A 12,097-nucleotide genomic window follows, 5' to 3' on the forward strand; every position below is an offset into this window, starting at 1 on the left:
AATCAGAAAGTATAGATGGGGAGAAATAGTATGTAAAGCGTAGATGAGACCAAGTCATAATAAAAATGAAATTTATGGTCGGTAAAGGTTTTACCATTCACCTTTACATCCCAGTAATAACTGCAAAAACACAACAGAAAACTATATCTGTGCATACTCATACACTCGCTAAGAAAACTTTTAAGTTAGTCCGGCTGAAATACTCATTGCCCTCCAGTCAGTGATGGCAAAAGTGTTGGCTACAGAATGTGTGGAAATGAGAGCAACGCTTTGGTCACTACTGGCTGTGGTCAGCGTCAGGGAGAAAACAATCGCCGTGCGAGGAGGCCTTGAAGGCTCAACGGTACCAACCGACCTCGGTATCAGTGTCATTCTTAGTCCTAAGACATCATAGAATGCAGATACGGAGGGGTATGTGGTCAGCACATCGCTCTCCCGGCCGTCGTCAGTTTTCGTGACAGGTGCCGCTATTTCTCAATCAAGTAACTCCACAACTGACTTCACAAGGATTCAGTTGCCGACAGCACTCGGCAAACCCGGATGGTGACCCATCCAAGCCCGAGTGCATAACTTCGGTAATCTGACGGGAACCGGCGTTACCACTGAGGCAAGGCCGTTGGAATAAGGGTGAGATACGGCTATTTATTTTTGATAAAATTCTCTCGGTCTTCCAGCGGTGTCAAGTGTTTTAAAATCTACGAGGTTTCGATAGACTACTTCTTGGTCGCCTCAAATGATGACAATCGGTTGATGCTGTCGTTCTTATATAGCGGAGCGATCGGCTGTGATGTCACAGGTGGCTCGTCAAGATGCCGTATATGGTGTTGCTTGATTGCAAGACCGCCGTGCCCGCTTCAGCTTCGCCATGACCGGCTCCCAAGCTGTGCTCCATCTTTCTTGAGAGCGTTATCATTAAGTTTTGTCTTGATCGCTTCTTTCATCATGCTATCCCAGAAACCATTTGTCTGCGTAATAATAGACGTTTCGTGAAATGCAGTTAGATATCCTTTTTTCAGTGCAAACTACTAATCCCACAGAAAAATGACGAGGAACGTTTTGTAGGAAATTTAATGTACGGGATACGTTTTTGCTGGAAGCCATAGTTTTCGAGATGTTAAAAAAATAAAAATAAAAATGAAAAAATAAAAAAATGTGAGTCACTTTCGTACATTATTCTTAAATAATTCGAAAACTACAGCCTGTAGCAAAAACGTATTCCAGTCCAAAATTTGAAATACATTAAATTTCCCATAAAAAGGTCCTTTTCATTTTATCAGAAGGACTAACAGTTTGTGCGAAGTGAGAAAGAGCGTATTAAAATCTTGCATGTGGTGTTTGAAACCATTGCGGATTTCATAAAACCCATCAGTAGGGGCAACTGAATCGTCCTGCATAAGGACGGCAGCAGCAGCCATCCACACAATAGCCGTCACCTGACGATGGCCGAGGAGTACTTGGTCGAAAGCTTGAGGATTTCAAACCACTTGACATGGATGGAATCCTGAGATAGTTTTATCAGTGACAGGGTGAACATTAATAAAACGACAAAATGAAGGGACAGATACCTGAATGGATCTGGAGAAGAAGGTGCTATGAACATGTGTCCAGAAATGGACAGTGTGCGTGCAATGACAACAAATCATCCTGCAATACAGTACAGAGCTACAGCACATCCACATCGCAACAGGTGTTCGAAGTAGCCTCCATGGGGTGCAATGCACGCGTTCACACGTCGCATCATGGTTTGCCGCAGTCTTTTGCACGTTTCGGCCTCTGTCTGGATAGCACCACAGGCAATGTGAACACCTTGTTGAAGGGTTGTAAGGTGTCAGGCAAATCCAACACCTTCCATGAAAACCCTGACATGATAAGCAAATCCAGTAGTGTGTCACATAGCTCCGAATAAATCGTGACATTAAATTAACCAAAGTAATACGAATAACGAGTGAGCAAATGGAATACTACAGACTAACACAAGAATGCCTAAATGCATGTCATACCTTCCCACCGTGAGACAGACGCAGTTCCGAGGGGAGAAGCGAGAACAGAAGCCGAGAACAGAACCGTGTTAAGCTGGAAGGCCCTACGACAAGGGACGGACGCACACCCACGTCGCCAGCTAACCGCTAGGACGACACCACCCGCAAGTTTTAGCGTGAGACTTTTTCGCGTCTCTGTTACGTCAAGACCACCCCCCAGCCCATGTTAAAAGCTAGAGCCCTCCAGAAGAACAGTATAGATCTTACGATAACACAAAAAGGGCTACACCACTCGCAAGTTTTAGCGTGAGAACTTTTTCGCGTCTCTGTTACGTTAAGACCACCCCCCAGACCATGTTAAAAGATGGAGCCCTCCAGAAGAACAGTATAGCTCTTACGATAACGCTAAAAGGACGACACCAGCTGCAAGTTTTAGCGTGAGACTTTTTCGCTTCTCTGTTACGTTGCAAACTTTAAAAACATTGCCCCACCACGAAAAGTATAACGTTTCTCATTGGATAGACAGAATTTTTGTAGGCAGAGCTTAAGGTTAACATTGAGACCCTGATTGGTCAGATGAAAACACAGCCAGATAGTTTTTTTTAAACCAACTTCGGTAAATTATAGTAAGGAGAAGTTAGGAGAGAGTTGCCGGGGAGTTGCTTCCGAGACAGCGAGGTGAGCGGAGCTGTGCTGCACGCCGCCCCCTGACGAACACCGACGAGGTAATGAACGCACGCGATGCCGCATTTTTGAGCGCATAAGGCTTCACTCAGAACTGCAGAAGTCTCATCTGTTACATCCCCTTTACGTAATACTAGTGTCGATCGTCAATTAAAGCTCATGATGTTCACATTTGGCACTTGAAGTAAAAATCTGAAACGCGATGATTTTTCTGTTATATAGTTATTGAGAAGCCACATCAGCCACTGTAATTTACGACAAATTAGATAAGTAACTAAAGATAATTGAGGGTCACTGTAGACCATTTTGATAGTTTTCTCTTTTGTGAAACTTAATTTAAAACTAGATTATAGATGTGATATGGCATAGGTCATCCTTCGATCCATTGTAGAACTTGGAAACCCATTCAGGGAATATAAATCATCCAGGAAAGTGGCGAAATTGGACTGAGCAAAGATTGGGTAATTGTATGGGCACTGATAACCACGCAGTTGAGCGTCCCACAAACCAAACATCATCATCATCATCATCAGGGAATATTCGTTCACATTTTTGTTGAACGCAGTTGGTTTTTACCATCCTGTATTAAAACATTTCCTTTTATCAATAGTGCAATTTATAAACAATGTTTTGTGAGTAGAATAAAATTTCCAATGGTAAACTTAACTGCTTTTTCGACGTTATTTTACCAGCTAACTAAAAATAGGAAAGCCTTGAACCCCTTCCACTAAATTTAGTTAGTATTAAGATTCTTTTACAGGGAGTGCAGTGGAGCTGACGCTGAATTCATTAAGTATTTGGTTATATCATCGCTAGTCTCACTGAACTCTTCTGAATTCTACATGTCATGTGTGGTCTGGCGTCTCCTTACCAGCAATAGGTCCCAGGTTCGAACTAGTCAATTCCCTAAAAAACACGCTCAGAGCGTCGTTGCGCGAAAGTGGTAGGGAGACACGATATACACTCCTGGAAATGGAAAAAAGAACACATTGACACCGGTGTGTCAGACCCACCATACTTGCTCCGGACACTGCGAGAGGGCTGTACAAGCAATGATCACACGCACGGCACAGCGGACACACCAGGAACCGCGGTGTTGGCCGTCGAATGGCGCTAGCTGCGCAGCATTTGTGCACCGCCGCCGTCAGTGTCAGCCAGTTTGCCGTGGCATACGGAGCTCCATCGCAGTCTTTAACACTGGTAGCATGCCGCGACAGCGTGGACGTGAACCGTATGTGCAGTTGACGGACTTTGAGCGAGGGCGTATAGTGGGCATGCGGGAGGCCGGTTGGACATACCGCCGAATTGCTCAACACGTGGGGCGTGAGGTCTCCACAGTACATCGGTGTTGTCGCCAGTGGTCGGCGGAAGGTGCACGTGCCCGTCGACCTGGGACCGGACCCCAGCGACGCACGGATGCACGCCAAGACCGTAGGATCCTACGCAGTGCCGTAGGGGACCGCACCGCCACTTCCCAGCAAATTAGGGACACTGTTGCTCCTGGGGTATCGGCGAGGACCATTCGCAACCGTCTCCATGAAGCTGGGCTACGGTCCCGCACACCGTTAGGCCGTCTTCCGCTCACGCCCCAACATCGTGCAGCCCGCCTCCAGTGGTGTCGCGACAGGCGTGAATGGAGGGACGAATGGAGACGTGTCGTCTTCAGCGATGAGAGTCGCTTCTGCCTTGGTGCCAATGATGGTCGTATGCGTGTTTGGCGCCGTGCAGGTGAGCGCCACAATCAGGACTGCATACGACCGAGGCACACAGGGCCAACACCCGGCATCATGGTATGGGGAGCGATCTCCTACACTGGCCGGACACCACTGGTGATCGTCGAGGGGACACTGAATAGTGCACGGTACATCCAAACCGTCATCGAACCCATCGTTCTACCATTCCTAGACCGGCAAGGGAACTTGCTGTTCCAACAGGACAATGCACGTCCGCATGTATCCCGTGCCACCCAACGTGCTCTAGAAGGTGTAAGTCAACTACCCTGGCCAGCAAGATCTCCGGATCTGTCCCCCATTGAGCATGTTTGGGACTGGATGAAGCGTCGTCTCACGCGGTCTGCACGTCCAGCACGAACGCTGGTCCAACTGAGACGCCAGGTGGAAATGGCATGGCAAGCCATTCCACAGGACTACATCCAGCATCTCTACGATCGTCTCCATGGGAGAATAGCAGCCTGCATTGCTGCGAAAGGTGGATATATACTGTACTAGTGCCGACATTGTGCATGCTCTGTTGCCTGTGTCTATGTGCCTGTGGTTCTGTCAGTGTGATCATGTGATGTATCTGACCCAGGAATGTGTCAATAAAGTTTCCCCTTCCTGGGACAATGAATTCACGGTGTTTTTATTTCAATTTCCAGGAGTGTAGAACAAACAGACACCACGCAGAATGTTTAGAGGGTATGCGTATCAGGAACAGGTTCAGCATACAACACGCTTTTCAGGTGCCTCCAGAGGGAAAAAATTCATGGGGGTTAAGTCCCGTGATCTATCAGGTCTTGCTATAGGCCTCGGCATCGTACCCACCATCCTGGGAAGGTGTTGAGGCGTAAAGCGAACTGTAAAGTGGAAGTGGGTTGGGGCTCCGTCACGCAGGAACCACATAACCTGTCGCATTGGCCAAGACCCAGTTTCACGCAGGCCAGGCAGAGTATTCCCATCCGTCGGGGAGTTGTGGAATTATAACCGATCCAAGTACATGGTCGCCAAGAATCCTTGCCCACACATTGATGCCGAGCCGAAGCTGATGAGACGCATCAACCATTCCCTGGGGATTGTCTGTAGCCCTCGTATGAGGATTGTACAGATTAACGACGCCACTTCAGGCAAAGGTAACAAGGAACACTCGACACATGGTCAGAGGACGTGTCATTCGACAGCGCCTCCATCTGACATGCCAACAATGCAGTTCTCGACACATGTTCATACGACCTTTTCTTCCTCCATTTCATGTCAAGAATCCGTCCCTTCAGTTTGCCGGTTTTATGAATGTTCAAGAAGAATATAATAATACCAACCCCAAAGAAAGTAAGTGTTGACAGATGTGAAAATTGCCGAACTATCAGTTTAATAAGCCACGGCTGCAAAATACTAACACGAATTCTTTACAGACAATTGGAAAAAGTGGTAGAAGCCAACCTCGGGGAAGATCACTTGGGATTCCGTAGAAATGTTGGAACACGTAAGGCAATATTGACCCTACGGCTTATGATAGGAAATAGATTAAGAAAATGCAAACCTACATTTCTAGCATTTGTAGACTTATAGAAAGCTTTTGACAATATTGACTGGAATACTCTCTTTCAAACTCTGAAGGTGGCAGGGGTAAAATACAGGGAGCGAAAGGCTATTTACAATTTGTACAGAAACCAGATGGCAGTTATAAGAGTCGAGGGGCATGAAAGGGAAGCAGTGGTTGGGTAGGGAGTGAGACAGGGTTGTAGCCTCTCCCCGATGTTATTCAATCTGTATATTGAGCATGCAGCGAAGGAAACAAAAGAAAAATTCGGAGCAGGTATTAAAATCCATGGAGAAGAAATAAAAACTTTGAGGTTCGCCGATGACATTGTAATTCTGTCAGAGACAGCAAAGGACTTGGAAGAGCAGTTGAACGGAATGGATAGTGTCTTGAAAGAAGGATATAAGATAAACATCAACAAAAGCAAAACGAGGATAATGGAATGTAGTGGAATTAAATCGGGTGATGCTGTAGGAATTAGATTAGGAAATGAGACGCTTAAAGTAGTAAAGGAGTTTTGCTATTTGGGGAGCAAAATAACTGATGATGGTCGAAGTAGAGAGGATATAAAATGTAGACAGGCAATGGCAAGGAAAGATAAATTTGTTAACATCGAGTATAGATTTAAGAGTCTGGAAGTCGTTCCTGAAAGTATTTGTATGGAGTGTAGCCTTGTATGGAAGTGAAACGTGGACGATAAATAGTTTGGACAAGAAGATAATAGTAGCTTTCGAAATGTGGTGCTACAGAAGAATGCTGAAGATTAGATGGGTAGATCACATAACTAATGAGGAGGTATTGAACAGAATTGGAGAGAAGAGAAATTTGTGGCACAACTTGACCAGAAGAAGGGACGGTTGGTGGGGCATACTCTGAGGCATCAAGGGGTCACAAATTTAGCATTGGTGGGCAGCGTGGAGGGTAAAAATCGTAGAGGGAGACCAAGAGATGAATACACTAAGCAGATTCAGAGGGATGTAGGTTGCAGGCCGGCCGGTGTGGCCGTGCGGTTCTAGGCGCTTCAGTCTGGAACCGCGTGACCGCTACGGTCGCAGGTTCGAATCCTGCCTCGGGCATGGATGTTCAAATGGTTCTGAGAACTATGGACTTAACATCTATGGTCATCAGTCCCCTAGAACTTAGAACTACTTAAACCTAACTAACCTAAGGACATCACACAACACCCAGTCATCACGAGGCAGAGAAAATCCCTGACCCCGCCGGGAATCGAACCCGGGAACGCGAGCGCGGGAAGCGAGAACGCTACCGCACGACCACGAGCTGCGGACGGCATGGATGTGTGTGATGTCCTTAGGTTGGTTAGGTTTAAGTAGTTCTGAGTTCTAGGGACTGATGACCACAGATGTTAAGTCCCATAGTCTTCAGAGCCATTTGGAGATTGCAGTATGTACTGGGAGATGAAGAAGCTTGCACAGGATAGAGTAGGATGCAGAGCTGCATCAAACCAGCCTGAGGACTGAAGATCACAACAACAACAACAACAACATGAATGTTCACCCTGTATATTTCCGCGAAACAGTGCAATCGAGCGTTTTACTTCATTTCCATAGCGTTCAAAATCGCAGTACTGACGTTTAGCATAGTGTGTAAAGGATACTGACAGACTTTACGCGACCAGCGTGTCTGTTAATGCTATAGGCCTCGTACACCTGTTTTCGGACCCCTATCTAATTTCACAGAAGTCGTAAGAAGCCATCTCTCTCGATATCTGGCTCCTACGCTCATTTAAGGGCGTGACTAACAAATCGTTCCATATGAGTACACGTACTATTCGGAATGAAATGATTAATGCGAAGAGAAACACGACTCAGGCAAACTTCCTCAGCGAATTTGGGGTATCGGGCGAGAGAGAGCATCACTGTTTACCAGCCCACTGGTAAGTGCTACCGCAGTCGGAGTTCGTGGGAAGACGGGCAGCAGCCACTTTTCACACGCCGTTAGTCCGCGATCGCCGGCCGATAGAGCGGCTTGCAGGCGCTGGAACAACCTCCCAATTTGCTCCGGCGATGAGGTAACGTTATTAGCCGAGCGGCCCGCGCCGCAGCTGCGCCCGGGCGCCCGCCAGCCAGATACCGGCCGCTGTTTGCCGGGCCTGTGTACAAACACGTCGGCGATCGCCTGTCTCGCATCTGCTCGCCTTCCTCCTGGCGCGGATTTGCAGCGGATTACTTGTACCGCCTCCGTATCGCTGCCCGGTCAGCGCTCCTGTCCGCCTAGTACAGCAGTGTTCCGCAGCCAATCCGAGGTGCGGTTATAAACTCAGTTACTGTTCACAAGGACAACTTTAAATGAACAGTCTTCTGTTTACCGCAGCTATCGTCCATGAGTTTGCAAAGGGAAATTTAAGACGTCCGTGCCCCACATCACGCAATGCCTCGTCGATACGTTCCTTTATTTCGGTCTCAGCACCTCTGAGGATCGATCCAGAAGCACAATACACATTAAGACCAGGCAGCACTGAAACGTCACGAGATAATAGCTATGAGCAAAGGAACAGTTGCAGAGGCGTTATCACTGGCGTTTATTATGTCAGTCTGGTGGGGCAGCTTTTATCAATCTGGTATACAACATGTCCGGTATAAGCCAAGCTTAACTAGCTTAAGTCTACGATAAAGTAATGGAAACATAATTTCTGCGGTAACTATAGGCAATACATCTTATCAACCACATACTATACCATAGTTATCCTCTCTGAAGACAACGTAGAAGTGTATCACGATTTCATTATTATGATTACTACGCACCAGCTGTACAAAATACAGTCATGTTGAGACGGCACTAGTGGTTCCGCCTCATTACTGTGTCACATTGTACCCTGTGACAGTGATTTTACATGACGCATTATTCATTCTTGAAGTATGCTAGCCGGCCGGTGTGGCCGTGCGGTTAAAGGCGCTTCAAATGGCTCTGAGCACTATGGGACTCAACTACTGTGGTCATAAGTCCCCTAGAACCTAGAACTACTCAAACCTAACTAACCTAAGGACAGCACACAACACCCAGCCATCACGAGGCAGAGAAAATCCCTGACCCCGCCGGGAATCGAACCCGGGAACCCGGGCGTGGGAAGCGAGAACGCTACCGCACGACCACGAGATGCGGGCAAAGGCGCTTCAGTCTGGAACCGCGTGACCGCTACGGTCGCAGGTTCGAATCCTGCCTTGGGCATGGATGTGTGTGATGTCCTTAGGTTAGTTAGGTTTAATTAGTTCTAAGTTCTAGGCGACTGATGACCTCAGAAGTTAAGTCGCATAGTGCTCAGAGCCATTTGAAGTATAGTAATGGCACAATGAGCCTCTAGAAAAGAGATTGACGCCACTGTGTTCATTTATTTAATTATTTCATTATGTACATCGTTTCCCTTATCTTTACTAAGTTTCTGTAAATTATGGAATGAATGTTGGTTTTGGTTGTGGGTTCGTCTCCAGAACAGTGCATGGGGGCTTAATTAAAATGCAATAATTTTGGTAGCTGTGTATCCGGTTACGAAGTCTCGTAACCGGTTGGCCCTGACTAGTATTAGTACGCAATCTGACTGCATAAAATAACAATAAAGAATGAAAGGAAATTTCTGTTAACGCAATTGATTAATTAAGTCCCCTGCAACTATAAAAGCTACGAAACAACAAAGCACAAGTGTAACTGTTCTGTGTGTGGTAGTGTGATTCAACGTACATGTATCTGGCACGGTTTTTTCTCAATACGACAAGAAATTTTAAACACCATTTACAATGAACTAATTGAAAAATCAGAAATACTATAATTGCACATAGAAACCAGAATTACAAGTCTAACACATGAGCACGAGCCAGATGCATTGTTGACTGAACCTGTGACCAAGAGGCATTGTCATTAAGGAAATGTGAAATAAAATTTTTTTGTTACCTCTCTATATATATTGACGAAAAATGCACTGTGATCACTGCAACATCTTCCATCTATACATTACACCAACTGAACAGCATCTACTCTCTCGCCCAACAGAACAACAATTGCACACGACATTCTGTGAACTGGTACTGCTCTCGACATCCTCTGAACAAGCACTCCCACGACAACCTCAGAACCAGTACTGCCCCAGTGGAGGCGGCGGAATAATAATCCTTGGCGCAATCTCTGGCTCTGTGACTCAGTGTAGCCACCTTTCAACAACTGTAGGACGGAGATGCATGCTTTACTTACTTTCTGCTGCCAGCCTAACTCTTACGGGGAACTGACAGAGTTACAGCTGTAGCAGTACAGCCTTCGATGGTTAGTAGGATCCCTCGTCTCACTCCCCCTCTGGGAATAGCAGAGTGACCTTTAGGGGCGCTCCGCCATTGGCAGAATCCTAAGGAAATGCAGTCCGAAAACAAAGGAAGTAGGTTACAGTACACTTGTTCGCCCACTGCTTGAACACTGCTCACCGGTGTGGGACTTAGTTAGCAAATTTGCCTTAATAATGGCCTAACAACCTTTAGAAAGCCATAATCAGGATAGTAAAAAAAGACAAATATTATAGTACAGAGTGAAATGCTGTGATCCGGTAGATTTTGTACTCAGCGATCGGCGAAATATCGTGTTGTGAAGACGATCATATCCGGCAGCCTACCCGTGAACAGCATTAACAAAGAGTGAAATACTGTTTACTATTTTAGAAAGTACTGCATTACTGTGGCTCAGCGCCGTCGGAAACTTATTATATGAGTTGTGGCATTGTCAGTGACGGTGGGTGGCCAGGTGCCCTTCCTGAGGACCCCGCTCTCTCAGGGACAGAATCAGCGTACCCCATCTGTCTGTGTAATCCATCGTGTGAACAATTTTCTAAATGTTTGCGTAGCATGTATCTCAGATGGTAGGTGAGTCCCAGTCTGGTATTTACCTAGTTGGATGTGAGAAACAGCCTAAAAACCACATCCAGACGGCTCAGCCCACCAGCCCTCGTCGTTAAATATGAACAGGGGCGAGTTACCTCCGCGAATCTGGGAAGGGGGGTTTCCAGCGTAGCTATTCAGGTGGATCATATTGGGCAGAACAGAACTGAGAAATTAGAAAAGTTCTCTGATCGGTAATCTTACACTGCCTCGAGTGCAGATACTAGTAGGGTACATTTTACTGATGTAAAATTACCATGCATTGGCATCAAGTTTCTGTCGAAAACATGAACGCGACGAAATTTTGCTGTAGGCAATTTAGAATTGCCAGCAGACAAGGAGTCGCTTCATGAAGTCATAATGCACGAATTATGCTTCAGTCTGCATTTCGCGAAACCATCTCCAGAAGCTGCCGAAATAATTAAAAGATGGAGCAGAGTAAAGCAATGCGAATTCGTACTAAAAGTGTATCTTCCCGGACACGGTTGCCACACTCGTTCGCCAGAAGTTCTCCCGCTCTCTGGCCCAGGTCTTTTCTCGTCGAGCTGCCCCGCTCCCCTCCCCCTTCCTGACCTTGCCAACCTCCACCCACTCCGCTACCCCTCCCCCGCCACCACGCCAACCAGCCAACCTTACGTCTGAACCTCGGCAGCGCAGGGTTCCTTTATTACAGATGCATATCGCGGCCGCCACCAGCACCGTGCAATATGGCGCCTGTAACTCTGGGGAATGGCGTGTGGAGTTGCGGATGAGGGGCCGCTACTGCTGAGTTACATTACTCGTAACTCGCTGTCCAGGGGCACTGAAGCACCGTATTCCGCTCGCTAGACTAGTGAATAATGCCACGTCTCCAGATGAAAAATATTTACGTTTACGTAACACAAATTAAAATGGTTCAAATGGCTCTGAGCACTATGGGACTTAACATCTGAGGTCCTCAGTCCCCTAGACTTAGAACTACTTAAACCTAACTAACCTAAAGACATCACACACATCCATGCCCGAGGCAGGATTCGAACCTGCGACCTTAGCAGTCGCGCGGGTCCGGACTGAAGCGCCTAGAACCGCTCGGCCACCACGGCCGGCTAACACAAATTACTTAAGTACTCCGACGTAGCGTCTCTTGTTACGTTCGCATTTGTTAAGAATATGGACCTAAACACGTATTGTTATTAGTATTAATGTAACCTAAATAAACAAACACGGTTTATTAGAAAAATGACGGATAACGGATGCAAAACAGATGGTTGGGAAACTAGAGGTAATGAAGGGATGTACCAATTTTGAATCAAATATCAAAAGTGA

This window comes from Schistocerca cancellata, chromosome 8, assembly GCF_023864275.1.
Source record: "Schistocerca cancellata isolate TAMUIC-IGC-003103 chromosome 8, iqSchCanc2.1, whole genome shotgun sequence".
In the NCBI taxonomy this organism is placed as follows: domain Eukaryota; kingdom Metazoa; phylum Arthropoda; class Insecta; order Orthoptera; family Acrididae; genus Schistocerca; species Schistocerca cancellata.